Here is a 14073-nt window from a genome sequence, read left to right on the forward strand (position 1 = left end):
GGCACCTGCTGAACTCAGCAGCCAGGGAAGAAATTAGACCCTGAGAAGGAGGGGCTGAGCAGGAGAGCCGGGTCTCTGGGGACACAGGAGCTGTGCTGAAGGTGGGCAGTATTGAGGCCGGGCCATCTCAGGAAAGGCCCTCAGGTGGCTCTGAAGATGGGGAGAATCTCAAGGGGAGGGTGTGAGGCTCACCATGGGAGGCAGTGGGTCTCGCCAGTCTCCCCACCACATCCTCCTCTCTCTCTACCTGTGGGACAATGGAGCCCAGGCCAGTTGGGCCCGCACCGTTAGCTTCCTGTCCTGCCCTCCAGACCCCAGGGCCACCGCAGACCTGTTTCTGACCAGTGCCCCTGAGCCACTGAGGAGGAAGCAGAGACAGGAGATGCTGCCCGAGCAGAAAGGATGTAGCATGGGAGGGTCGGCAGACAGACCACCAGGCCTGTGAGCGCCAGGCTGGGCAGGTGAGCAGGGCACAGCTGGAGGCAGCCAGGGCCTAGGAGGAACAATGAGACAGAAAGAAATGAAGCGAGACGCGGCCGAAGCCCCGGGTCATGGGGCCAGCCCGGCAGCCCTGCCGGGGGTCGGGGTGACAGCGCTGGCATTTCGAAGGGCATCCCAGGGCCAGCGCCTGCCTCGACGAGACCTCAGGAGCTCAATAGACTTTCCAAACCTAATTAGTGTTTAATGGCCTGGAGAGACGCCGCATCCACCGTCATCGGCCGCGCACACCGGCCAGCTTCAGGTTCTTAATTAACCTTTAAGGAGATGATCTGCTGGTGGCCGCCTCAGAAGGCCACATCCATCCCTGCTGGCATGCATGTGTGCCAGGGCCTGTGGGCTCTCTGGGCACATGTCACACATATGACTCTGAGGGTGACCCCGGCCACCCCCTCAAAGCAGGCTTTCGGAAATGGTGGGTGGACAAATTCCCACTGAGGTGTCCTGGACTCCTGGCTGGGGGCCTGGGCTTGTGGAGGGGAGGCCATGCTAAGAAACTACACAGAATAGGCCACATGGGGTGGCTCATGCCTGTGATCTCAGCTTTGGGAGGTCAAGGTGGGAGGATTGCTTGAGCCCAGGAGTTCGAGACCAGCCTGGGCAACAGAGACCCTTCTCTACGAAAAAATTATTTTAAAAATTAGCTGGGCATGGAGGTACATGCCTATAGCCCCAGCTACTTGAGAGGCAGAGGCAGGAGCCTGAGCCCACTGCACTCCAGCCTGGGCGACAGAATGAGGCCCTACACAGGACAGAGAAAAGGAGAGAGGAGGAGACTGGCCCCCACCACAGCCATGAGAGGCGCATTCTGGCTGTGAGCCCTCCCTGAGCAAGGCTCCTGGGGCCGGCTGTGGGACATGTGGCCAGCAGACTGAGGAGATGGGCTATGATCTGGAGAGGTGGGGGCTGCTCCTCAGGGCTCAGAAGTGTGCTGCGAAGAATGTCAGAGGAGGCTGAATGCAGGACCTTCAAGCCTGAGAGTATGAATGCCTGGAATAGAGTTGGAGTCCAAGCTGGAGGAGCAGAAGGTATTGGAGGGAGGGAGTTGGGCCACTGGGCAGTGGCAGTGATGTTCCTGCCACAGCAGACTGGGGGTGTCAGGCCTTGGACTGGAGGCCATGCCAGGGAGAATGACCAGTCATCCAGCATGTGTTGAGGACAGGGGAGAGGATGGCAGTGGAGGTTTTGGAATCACCTCCAAGGGAGTGAAGGTTGAAGAGAGAGCCACAGGCAGAGTCTCTAAGGGGAGAGGAGAGTGGGGCAGGTTTAGGGGTAGTGCATCTATGAAAACCCTGATGTTCAGGGGTCGAGCAGGACCTGAGCCGTCTGCCCAGACACAGGCCAGGGAGGACAGGGAATTCAGAGGAGAGCTAGAGAGGGCACACTGGAGGCCAGCAGGGGGGGCACGCCTGACCACACTCCCACACTTACACGGCATGCACATCACACACCATACCTACACCCAGTCACCCCCACACCTACACACACACACGCACACACACACTGCACGCACTGACATGCATACTCACACATGAACATACATACACATGCATGTGCACGTGCAACACACACCTCACACACTCCTAGTCACCCATTTTCATGGCCCACCTGCATCCTTGCACACACACTCACACGCAGACCCCTCACCACACACTCCAGCCCTCACACACACAGGCTCACGCCCACACCTGAGCCTGACACCCTTGCAGGCAGTGCCCGTGACCCAGAGACCCCAGCGTGTTCCAGGAGGAGGGCCGTGATCGATGCTTATTAATGAAGCTGCCCCGGAGATGGCTAATTGATGGCGGTGCGCGGCTGTTGTCTGGAATTTAACCCGATTCATCATTAGCCTGTTGGAAGCTGGAGAGCTGTGTTAATTAAGGCCAGGAAAAGAGACTTGGACGAGCTGGCGGTGCAGGCTCATGTTAGAAAACGGGAGGGCAAGGGGCAGAGGGAGGGAGGGGGAAGCAGAGGGAGGGAGGAGAGAGGGAGTGATTAAATCTAAAGCCCAGAGACAAAACAAATTCCAAAAAGCAAATGTCGGTGCCATTTCTAGGATGACTCAGGTTTGCGCTTGGCCGGCATCATCAGGCTGTGGCGTGGGGATTAAGAGCAATTTCCTCTCGATTTGTCATTTACTTGGTGTGGGCCTTGTTTTTTCTTTTAACATGCCTGGGGACTCTCTCCTGCTCTCGCCAGGCCTAGGACTGAGGCCCAGGAGCCACAGGAGAGAGAAAGGAGCTGTCCCCCTGGGTCAGAGCAGGGTGGGGGTGGAACCAGGACCCCTTTCCTGGCCGTGGAGAGGCTCAGCTTACAAACAGAGTCCACAGTGCCGGGGGAGTGGAGGGAACAGTTACACAGGGGAGGGCTTGGATGGGGAAAGGAGACTGGGCCCTGGATAACACAGACAAAGGTCTCCGTCCAGCCGCCAGGGGCCACAGTGTCACTCACCCCCTTCTCACTCCCACCCAGCCAGTGTGCTCTAAATCTCCGAAGGCAGTGGTCCCACTGTGGGCTGGGAAGGGCCAGTCACAGATGAAGAGAGCCCCTTGCCAGGCCCAGGACCCCACATCTGAGGGCTCCTAGTTGGTTGTCAGCTGTCAGGGTGACAGGCCCAGAAACCCAGGGGTGAAGGGAGGCCTGAGAGTTTAGAAGGAAGACACTGAAACCTCAGGGCTACATAGTGGCCCAGCACTGGGGGCAGCCTCTGGAAGATGGGCTTGAGTTGCGCAGTGGGGCGCTGGTACCAGGCAGGGTGGATGCGGGGAAATGCATGGGAGATGAGTTGGGGCCAGAAACGTCTCCTTTCTAATCACTAGAGCTGGCCATGCTGGATGAGGACGCCCCACGCTGAAGGGAGCCTAACTCCAACACTATAGGTATGTGAGCAAATGCCCAAGAGCCATACATCAGAGGTAGAGAAGGGACTTTCAGGAGAGTGGGAGGTCAAGTGCAGGACTGCGTGGCTGGGCGTTCAGGGAATCAGGCTACAGTGCACAGCCAGCGCCCAGGAAACACGGACCCAGTGCCCTCCCCACAAGACCCTTCTGGATACTGGGTGGTGGCTCCTGTGGGGAAGAGCCACTCATGTTTGCTGCGCCACCCAATTCTATAGAGCAGGGCCTGGCACACAGAGGTGCTCAGTAAGCGATGGAGGGATGGATGGATGGATGGATGGATGGATGGATGGATGGATGGAGTTTGTGTCCCATCACAACAACAGCTTCAGTGCTGGTAGACCAAGCAGAGAGGGCAGAGCTGGGGCAGGGTGGAGGAGAGGCAGCGCAGGCAGAGTGGGGCCATGAGAACCCAAGTTCAGGGTGCATCTTGCCTCTCTGTGAGGCGTGGCCTCCCCACCCCATTCTCAGCTCTTCCCCACAGAGTCCAACATCTTCAGTTCAGCAGAGTCCAAAAGAGCCTGAGTATTCCACAGTGGAAAGGAAAAAATGAAATGTCAGGTATTCCTCAAAGGTGCCGGAAATACTAAGAAAGGCAGGGAAGATGTGAGAGGAGGAGAAATAGGAACAGGGGGACGAGGGGGAGGAGAGAGAGAAGGGGGTTGAGGGGCAGGAGGGAGAGGGTAGCTGTCGCTTATTTCCTGGTGCCAGGCACGATGCTCAGAGCTTGGCCTGAGTGATCACATTTAATCCCCTCCACACCCCATGAGGGGATACGTGGATATGCTGGAGATGCCTCTCAGAGGTTAAGTAACAGCCCTGCCTTGTATGAGCGAGTATATGGCAGAGCTAAGACCGAAATCCAGGCCTCACAACTAAATCAGGGCCTGTTTCATCAGAATTATCTATCCACCGCTGTTATTTAAAAAATTGCACGCCCTCACTCCCCCACCCTGAAGAGGGTTAGTGACCCAGCCCGGCCATGCCGGCTAATTAGCTTGGTTACCACGGCAGCAGATCTTAATTAAGACCACAAGGATCCTCCCACCCTTGCCAGTGCAGCCCTGGCGTGTTCGCAGGAGCAGCAAAACGGACGTGGGGCTTGGAGACAAAGAGCCCTCTGCCCTTGGCAGTGCGGGCCTCAGGGAGCTCTGGCTGAGAGGTAGGGGCACGTAAGCCCAGCGGCAGCATGGTCACGGGTCCACCAGTTCCATCTTGGTGATTTTCATGGTGTCCTTCTACCTTACCTGCCACGTGCGGGAAGCATCTACCCACAAATATGGCTCCAAACCCCTAGCAGGGAGGGGCTCCCTCCCTCCCCCTGGGAAACCAGCAGCGGGCTTGGGGCTGGACCTCTTGAGAGACCTTTGACCACTGTGAGGGGCACCTCTTTTGTTTGTGCCAACCCAGCCCTGCCGCTTAGGTGAGGGGAAAGCATTTTGTAGAGAGATAGGAGAGGGTGGAGGCTTGGAGAAGGATGGGAGAGAGTGGTGAGAGCAGAGAGAAGGAGGAGCAGGCAGCCCCAGCCGGCCCACCTGCAGGCTCTGTCAGGGCTGCTCGCTGCTTCTCTCTGGACACTGCCGAGCAGAGCAGCCTGTTGCATAGCAACTGCCTGGGCCTATTTGTGGGGGGGCTGTACCAATGAGGCTACGTGGGCTGCAAAGGGTGCCACCTGGACCGAGGCCACTGTGTCCCAACCCACACCCTCCAGACCCTTTGCAAGTGGAAGGTGGGCAAGGCCTGGCTTGGACTGGAGTGAGGGGTCATTCCACAACCAAGAATGAAAGGCAACCTGGGGAAATTTGGGCCAATTCATCAAACACCTCTTATGCATAAGCTTTAGGCTCCTGTCTTCCCACAGGTGGGGAAGGCACCTAGTGCCAAGGTGCTGCTGGTCATTCTTGAACTGAACAAACATTTGCCTGGTGTCTCGGGCACCTCTGTCCAGTCACCTCTGACCTCCTGCACGCGCAGCTGCCTCCTTGCTCTTTCCAAACGTGGTCCTAGTGCAATGCTGTTTGCAAACTAACAGGAGTTCCCGCTGCCCACTCTATAAGCTCAGACCCTCCACGGCCACACCAGATCCTCTGCGGCCACACCAGATCCTCCCCACTTCCACCTGCCTGCCTGTCCTCCCACCCTCGGCTACTTGCCGCATGAGCTTTCACACCCTGCTGGCCCTTCCCTCCTCTCTCCTCCAGGTCTTTGGTGGTTATTCCCACCCCTACCCCATCCACACCCTGCCCACCCCATGAGTTTGCTCACCTGACTCATCAGGTTTCAGGAAGGACTGAAGGACTTGAGCCCCGTCATGAGGTCAGCAGAAGGTGTGCAGCATGGGAAGGACTTGAAAACTCTCTCCCACTACAGTTCGCTCAAGCCTCCAAGACCCGAGTGCACACCCCCAGCCAGGCACACAGCACCAACCCACACACCTGACTCCTTCCACCCTGACTCAAAGCCAGCATGCCCAAGTCCAGTCTGAATCCCCGCCATATCATTATCATACTCGGGAGCCTGTGCAGCTTCTCAGCGACCTTCCCATCATCCCCTTGAGGGCTACTTTTGACAGAAAGTGAGTCCAGAGGCGATGACTGGAAAGACGATAAGTGTAACTGGGTGGACCCAATCACAGAAGGCTTGCTGGAGGAGGAGGCAAAGGCTTGTGACTTCACTTTGCAGACACAGCTATGAGAGGAAAGGTGAAAAATAGAATGCAGCCAGTATGGGGAGATGGTGAGACCTGTCTGCAGATTACCCTGACACGACCTCAAGTGCTTTGTTTGAGGGACAGCGCGTCGGGGAAAGAAGGGACAGCCAGCCCCACCCAGGCAGCACGGCGCTGGAAGTCTGAATGAGAGGGGTGAAGAGCAGACAGGGCCTACATGCTGGTATGTGTCCTGACCCGACAAGCATCAGATGGCCTCCTCAGAGTGGGGAGTGGGAGCAGAGACCAGATTTATTAAAAAATCTTATCTGGAGGGTTTGCATTTTAATAGACTCTGGATTTGCATATTTTAACAATAACCTCCGGTTCTTCTGTCTGGTCGGTGCTCACTGGCTGTCTCTCTAAACGATGATCGCCACCGCTTCAATAAACCCTTCCTAATCCAAAGGTGAAACACGCCACTTTGCTGGAGGAGGGAGGATTAAAGGGCCTTTCTCTTTGGGCTGGAAACAAGGCTGTCCGGTGGTGACCCACTTCTGGCCTCTGGGCACTCTTGCTGCAAGGGCCCGGATAAGGCAGGAAGGAATGAGGGCCATGACAGGGTGTGATGGAGGATTCAGTCATCATTTGGTCAGTACTTCCTGACCATCTACGGTGCATCGGGGCCATGCTGGGCCCTGCGTGGGCCTCAGGAACTCCTCAGGGTGGAGACAAACAGAAAAATAAATCCATAAATCTGTCAGGTGTCTCTGAAATCACTGCTGAGGCTATCCTGGAGTCAGAATTTTATGCTGACAACAGACGAGATTTCTTGAGTCTCTAACCCCTCTCTGTGGAACACACCATATGCGATTTATTAAGGAGGTAATTAAAGCATTAATATATTTACAACAAGCTAGGAATAATGTGTGCCGCTTCTGCGGTTCCCCTGGGATCTGGTCTCACTAGGGGACTGCGGAAGCCCTCAGGCAAGAGTTCATTCTTTCCTCCCACAGCGACTCCAAGCCTACTAAGCACAGCCCCTGGAATTCAACAGGGCCTGTGCTTCAGACCCTGCCCTCCTGGGACTTTAAACAAATAATTTCATCATTAATTAATTTGTTAATTACAATTTGCTAAGCGCCGGGAAGACAAATTTCTGGTGGAGGGCAGGGTCTCTGGAGAGCAAACCCACCTTTGATCCCCACAAGCTCACTGGTGAGTTCTCTGTCCTTATCGAGTTGGTTGCATCACCAGGCTTTTATCCCTATGGCTGAAAATTGTTGGTCTATCCCCTCAAAATTGTACAAAGCTTATCTTTAAAAGATGGACTGATGATCTTTCTGGAGATAGCGCTAGTGCACAGACCTGAGCAATGCTTAAAACACCTGATGATCCACAAAACACCTGATGTCTGGTGTGCGCAGATGAAGATGGGGACCCAGAAAGGCACCCCCAGGTCAGCGTCATGGGCAGGCAATCCGTGCTGTCACACAGGGCCCACACTCAGAAGATTCCCACGCTTGGGTTTCATGCTCTGCAATCTCCATCTTTAAATTCTTAACACTTAATCTTTGAACGTGTGCTTTGCGAGTGAAGTCCATGGGGCTTGGAGTCTCTGCTCATGCACAGTTCAGCCTCTCTCCACCTGCCCGGTCCACCCATGTCCAATGTCCCACCTGCAACCATTGGTTTCCTTTGTACCAGTCAGCAGTGGCCTAGGCACAGGTTAAGGGGGTCAGCGTTGGTCACATTCACCCTATGGTAGCCCAGGCTGGCCGTGCTATGCCACATCTGGCCAGTCAAAAGAGGCCATGACTCAGCAAAGATGAGCCTATTGCCCAGATACCTAGTATGACCCAGGCACAGAGTTTACAATACCCTTGAAAGTTTCCTGTCCACTGTGGGTTAGGGCTGAGGGCCCATGGGAAGAGGTGATGTCTGGCTCTACTTCTCAGAGCCCACCCTCAGCTGGGACTTGACACATCAGTCCATGGCCAATGAGAAGGGAGCCCAGCAATCCTCAGGCCCAAGCTGCATCCCAGGTTGCAGGTGGAACTCCAGGGGCCTGTGAGGGTCCCCGTGTCTGAGGCAGAAATCCCTTGGGAACTTCTCCTGCCTGGGGGACCTCTCTTGCAGCATTCCTGAGTTTGGCTTGCGTTTCCAGCTGAAGGCATCCTCCAGGCATAAGCTACAAGATACAAACTGTGAAATTTTGGTGACTCTGCATAGGAGGTAAATGCTCTGATATTTGCATTTAAAACTGGCATTGCACAAAATAAAGATGAACTGTAAAGTCTGTGCTAATAATTTAAAATTTATAGTTTTCTTTACTTAAAGTGACATCAAATAGCAAATAAAAAAATCCCAGGACAAGTTGAGAGAGTGAGCAAGACCAAGAAGGAAAGGAAAGGCTTTATATTTTAGTACTGTAATGACACTTTTTATTTTGGCACTTGGAACAACGGGTCCTGCAAATTATGTCTGTTTTCTCAGAGCAGTGATGCTGGTGGGATTAGGACACAGACCCTCCCAGTGAGCTCTAGCGTGCTGGTCTGCTGATTCACTGTTTCCATGACCATCCTGTGTGCTGGGGTGGGGTTGGAGGGCAGAGCATAAAACCTGCGTTCTCTGGGTGGATACGAACTGGTGTTGTCCTAAAACACCAGAGTAGATGACGAGCAGGGCCAAGTCCACACAAGCGCATCCACAAGTAGGTGGTCAAGGACTACCCCTCCTCAGAGACCACACAGGAATGGGGAGGTAAGAGCTGCCTTCCTGGTGAAGGCTGCAAATTATGTCTGTTTTGGGAAGATACAAATCTGTGTCTCCGGTGGTATTCCTCTGAAGCTTGGCGAGGTGAGCCCTTCTGCTGAGCAGGGAGCCAGGTATCTTCAGGCTCCAACATGTCCCAAAAGGAACCAGAAGGACCCTCAGCTCTGATGTTTGAATAGTCACTCTGGAGAGCATTCTGGCCATCCCATGGGCCAGTCACCTCAGCTGTCAGCATCTATCCTCCCTCTCCCCAGCTCCCTGCAGGGCATCGGTCCCCATCTTCCAGTGCAGGCTGACCTTTGTTGAGAACCTGCTCTTCACATTTCTTCTATGATCTCATTCAATCCGAATCCCCCCGCTCCCTCCACAGTGAATTCTTTTAGGATGTCTGTGATGTCACACACCACTAATCAGGTGCACACATGTACTCCAGGGAAGAAGCACAGTCCTGAGGTTGCCTCTGGGGATCCATGAGTAGGGGCCTGGATCTCCGCTCTTGTTTGTGAACTAAGTCTCTCTCCATCTCCATCTTCCTTTCTCTCTCTCCCTCCCTAGTAAGGTAGGGGAGAAGAGACGTGTATAGGCAGGAAAATGTCACTCACCAGCCCAGTGAGCTAGCCCAGGTCATACCAGGACCAGGAAAGGAGTAGTAGGAACCAGTGGGGTGAATCAGGGCCACCTTCTCAGACAGGGAGGGGCCCCCTGCACCCTGGTCCTCGGGGAAGGAGGCAGCAGAGACCTGCAGAGGCTGGTGGGAGTAGACTTGGCAGCACAGAACCAGAACCAGAACCAGATGCAAGAGGAGGCAGGGGAAGCGGCGAGGTTGGGAGGGAGTCAGGAAAGAGCAGCTTGGCCTGTCTGTCTGTCTGCGTGCCCACGAGCCACAGGCCTCCCCTTCCACAGGGAGCCACACTGGACAGGTGAAGCCTTTCGACCAGCTCAATCATCGTATTTATTCTAATTGTATCGTAATCGTCCCCAAGGAGGCTGGTTCAAATGAGCTTGACATTATTAAAATTTTAATGCCCGGTTTTCATAGCTGAATGAATATTTAAAGGGTATGTCCCAGCTTAAGTTATGATGATGAAGAAATTAATGGAATGTCTTGTTTAATGCATGGATATGTGTTGATGCAAAAAGTGGCAGAGGGATGGGGCGGGGGAAGGGAGGCAGAGCCTGAGTGGAAGAGGAAAGGGGCATCCACCGGCCCACGCCCGCCACAGGCGGGAGCAGAAACTGCTTTAGGTCTGGGCCAGGCCCACTCGTTTCCCCAGAGGGGCGCTCGGCTGGAAGTAGAAACACAGTCCACAAGGGTTTGTGATGTCCCCAGAGGACCGACCCCAGGAGCCTCCAGAGAAGCTGCAGGTAGCTTGTTCCTGACCCAGGGAAGGCAGGTCTGGCTCACCAAACCCCCTTCGGGCACCTGGAGGAGGACACCAACTGAAGGCCATGGGGCATCCATGGGGACACTGAGGACATCTCTGAAAGAGAATCGGCAGGGAAGGCTCCTGTGCCCCAGCCCGGATTCCCAGCAGCCACAAGCCCCAGGGCCCTGCGGGGAGGACAACGCGCTAGTGGAGAGGAATGGCTGACAGAGGAGCAGAGACCGGGGCAGGAAAAGCACCAAAGGGGTCCTGAGGCAATGGCCAGGGTCCCAGGGGGCAAAGTTGCAAGAAGGGCAAGGAGATGGCACCTGGCCTTCGGTCTTCCTCCTGGTCTCGCTCTTGGCTCTTCCCTCCTCTCCTGGCTCTTGCCCTGACCCCTCTGCTCTCCTTCACCCTTGCCCTCTCTGGCATTCTCTTCACCTCTCCCCTTGCTCTGTCATCGTGCTCTGCCTCGTTCTCTCCCCATCTCTGTTGCCTGGCCCAGGCTCCTCTCCCAGGACAGATGTGCTCCGTCCTCCCTCTTCAGGGCAGAATCAGGGCTGGGTGAGGCTGGCCGAGGACTAGGGGAGGGAGGGAGGTTTCCCTTCAGGCTGGGGCCATCTGTACACAGCCTGCTCCAGCTGAGAAATCTTCCCAACCAAGCCTGACACTTTATTTCTGCTGAGAATTAAGAAAGCACAGGGTCGTATATTATCTCACCATCTAGCCCGGCACCTCTCTGACAAGCCCCTCAAAGGCCGTCTGGATGCTGACCACCATCAGATTATAATGGGACGTGAAAAATGACCCCAGGAGCCATGGCTGCATGGGAACCAATTCAATTCTCCTTTACCAATCTGTTTAGAGCACCCTGTAGGTGCCTAGCCCATGGCTGAAGGCAGCTGGGAGGCTGGATAAGCCCCCATGTTCCTGCTGTCAGAAAGCCCACAGTAAAACTGGAGAGAAGCAGAGGGGCCTGTGTGTGAGGGGTGAGCCCAACGGCACACCATGGAGGAGGTCTGCCTGCACCATGCAGGGACTGTCCGGTTGGGAGGGCTCCTGGGGCAGGGATGCTAGGCCAAAGCGTAACAGGCGCCCAGGTACCAAGGACAGTGGGGCTGGCTGCCTGCAACTGGGGTGGCCTCTAGGGCGGAAGCCTGCACACACAGGGAGATTTCATTTGCCCAGTTTAATTTACCATGGAAAATGGGACCCATCATATCAGAAATAGCTCTACCCTGGCCATGCCAATCCGCAGGACTCACCCCAGCTGCTCTCGGGCCCAACCAGAGAAGACTGGCCATAAAACACAGAAACGAGGTGCCAGGAAAGGAGTCTCCTCCAGTGGTCCCAGCCTTCCTCCCACACAGGATGAGGCCCCTAGGGATGTGGGGTCTGCCTAGCATGCTCTGGCCCCAGGAATGGCATCACTTCCCAGTTGGGACAGAGCAGCAAAGCCCAACAGATTCTGGTTCACACTCTTCTGCCTGCCCCTTCTCAGCCAGGCCTTCCTCCCATCCTTGCAAGGGAAGCCTGAATTCCCCATCTGGCTCCCTGCCCCCCTCTTTTTCTCCCACCCCCCTGGCCTCTGCTTGGAACTTTCCTGGACCATCCCAAGCCCATTCCACCTGCTTCCAGCATCTCCTAAATGAGTAGACAGATGTCAGGAGTCCTGGGTTCATCTTGATATCACCATTTACAACCTTTGTGACCTCAGGCTAACTTCTTAACCTCTCTGAAACTCCATTTCCTTTATTTGCATACATCATAGGAGAAGTTGCGATGATCTAGCAATGTGATGCATATAGTAACTATTCCTGTTCTCAGCGGTGTTGTGGATCCTTGGGGAGGCCTGGGCTGCCTAAGCTCCACCCCCACTTGCAAATCAAATTCCAGCCTTGAGTGTACCTTTTTAATGGAAAATGTGGAGCTCCTTGTAGTACCCTTCCCAATGGGGTACCAATCAGGCTTCATGAACTAGGGGGCTTATTTGTTGGTTAGAGCTGTCATAGCAAAGTACCACAGACCAGATGACTTAAACAATGGAAATGTATTTCTCACAGCTCTGGAGGTTGGAAGTCCAAGATGAAGGTGTGGGCAGGATTGGTTTATATGAGGGCTCTCTTCCTGGCTTGAAGATGGCAGCCTTCTTGCTGTGTCCTCCTATGGCCTTCTCTGTGTGCACATCCCTGGTGTCTCTTCCTCTTCTTGTGAGGACATCAATCATATGGGATGAGGGCCCTACTCTTATAACTCCATTCAACCTTAAGTACCCCCTTAAAGGCACTATTTCCAAATACAGTAACATTGGGGGTTAGGGCTTCACCATATGAATTTTGGGGGGACACACTTCAGTCCATAACAGAAGCCAAGTGGACTAGGCTCAAAGCATGAATAGACTGTCAAGAGGAGGAGGCTGGGAGGGACAGCAGGGAACTTGCAGGCCCAGGGAATGGACCTGGGGGAGGAAGGTGCCAGGATGTGCGGTGGGACTGGTGCAAGAGGTGTTGGGGCCAGATTTTGGCCAGGGGAGTCAGGCAGAAAAGATACTTGATTTGCTGGCCCAAAGAACCTGGCCTTGGTCTCCCTTTATGGGATGGGTATTTTTCCCATTTACTTCTTCCTTGGTCCCCTCCTCCTGGAGCAGCTGAAGTCAAATGAGATAAAATATGACAAAGCCAAAGGCCATTGTATTGGTAGCACTCATGTGCCTACTCATCCTGGCTGAATCCCAGCTCCGCTGCTCCTCAGAGCTTTGTTCTTCTCATTGAAAAGATGGATATAATAATCCCTACCTCAGAGAATTGTAAAATTACATAAGCAGAAAAGCTGTAGAAATCTGTCCAAGAGAACATCAGGGCTGGAACTGGGTCCAGGTCAGTCCTTAAGATCTGTTTGGGGGAGAAGAACGCCGCAGGTTTCAGAGAAGGGAAGGCTAGGAGGGCGGGGCATTCCAGGAGGACAGGGCAGCCTAGGAAAGGGTGAGATGCTGAGTCCCAAGCAGTACTGGACAGGGAACCAGGAGCAACCTGGCTCCCTCCTGAATCACCTCTCCCATAGCCAGATGCCTGGGTGGCCTTCTGGATCCTTCCCTCAAGGACTGGAAAGGAGCTGGTTCACAGGGAAGCCAGGAACTTCATTACATTCCTCCTCCTTCTTCCTGTGATTGGCGTTTGTTGTAACACGGCAGTGTTCTCTGCTGCCAGGACTTGGGAACAAAGCACCTTGCTTCCCCTCAACTCCATAAGGGATGTCAAGTGGGGACCTGGTGGTGAACAATGACACCCTGGTCCCTCTTGCTGGGCTGGCCCCAGCCTCCTCCCCTGCTGCCTCTGGCTACCTGTGCCTCCTTCCTTGTCGGCTGCGTCCTGCCTCCCATCTCTGTCCTTCCCGGCCGCAGCTCTGCCCTTCCCCTGGCCTCGTGCTCACCTTGCTGAGTCACAGGCACCCATACTCCCCCACCCAGTTGTCTTGATGCAGCCAAAACTCACTTCAAGTCCTAGACCAGAAGGCAGGAGGAAGCTTGTGACTGGCTGGTCCAGTCGCTGTACGGGAGGGAATTGGCAACGGAGGGTCTCAAAGTGCAGGACAGATATGCAGAAATCTCCCCGCAGGCCCCGTTTCCCAGCCGTGTCCTGCCACATGGTAGCCTTGGGAAGCACCTGAATGCCTCTTGGCCTCAGCCTCTCCATCTCTTAAATGGCGATGTTTGTACCTGCCCCACTGCCTCTCTGAGTCTGAGTTTGTGAGAGAAATGCAGATGCAAGAAAGGCTCAGGGAGGTGCGTAAGGGCAGAAACACTGGTGAAGACATCAGGTCCAAATCCGCTTGCATGATTCTCCTCATGTTTATTGCTTAAAACATGCTGAAACCTCTGGGCTGTAGAGCCCAC

At 54.7% G+C, this 14073-nt stretch overlaps 1 protein-coding gene across 17 annotated transcripts in view; it reads left to right on the forward strand.

Annotated features, from left to right (window-relative positions):
- The window catches only part of CELF4 (CUGBP Elav-like family member 4), a 321222-nt gene that overhangs the window by 226579 nt on the left and 80570 nt on the right, over nucleotides 1-14073 (forward strand). The gene's annotated exons all lie outside the window — the stretch shown is intronic.

The sequence above is a fragment of the Macaca mulatta genome, chromosome 18, assembly GCF_049350105.2.
Source record: "Macaca mulatta isolate MMU2019108-1 chromosome 18, T2T-MMU8v2.0, whole genome shotgun sequence".
Classification (NCBI taxonomy): Eukaryota; Metazoa; Chordata; class Mammalia; order Primates; family Cercopithecidae; genus Macaca; species Macaca mulatta.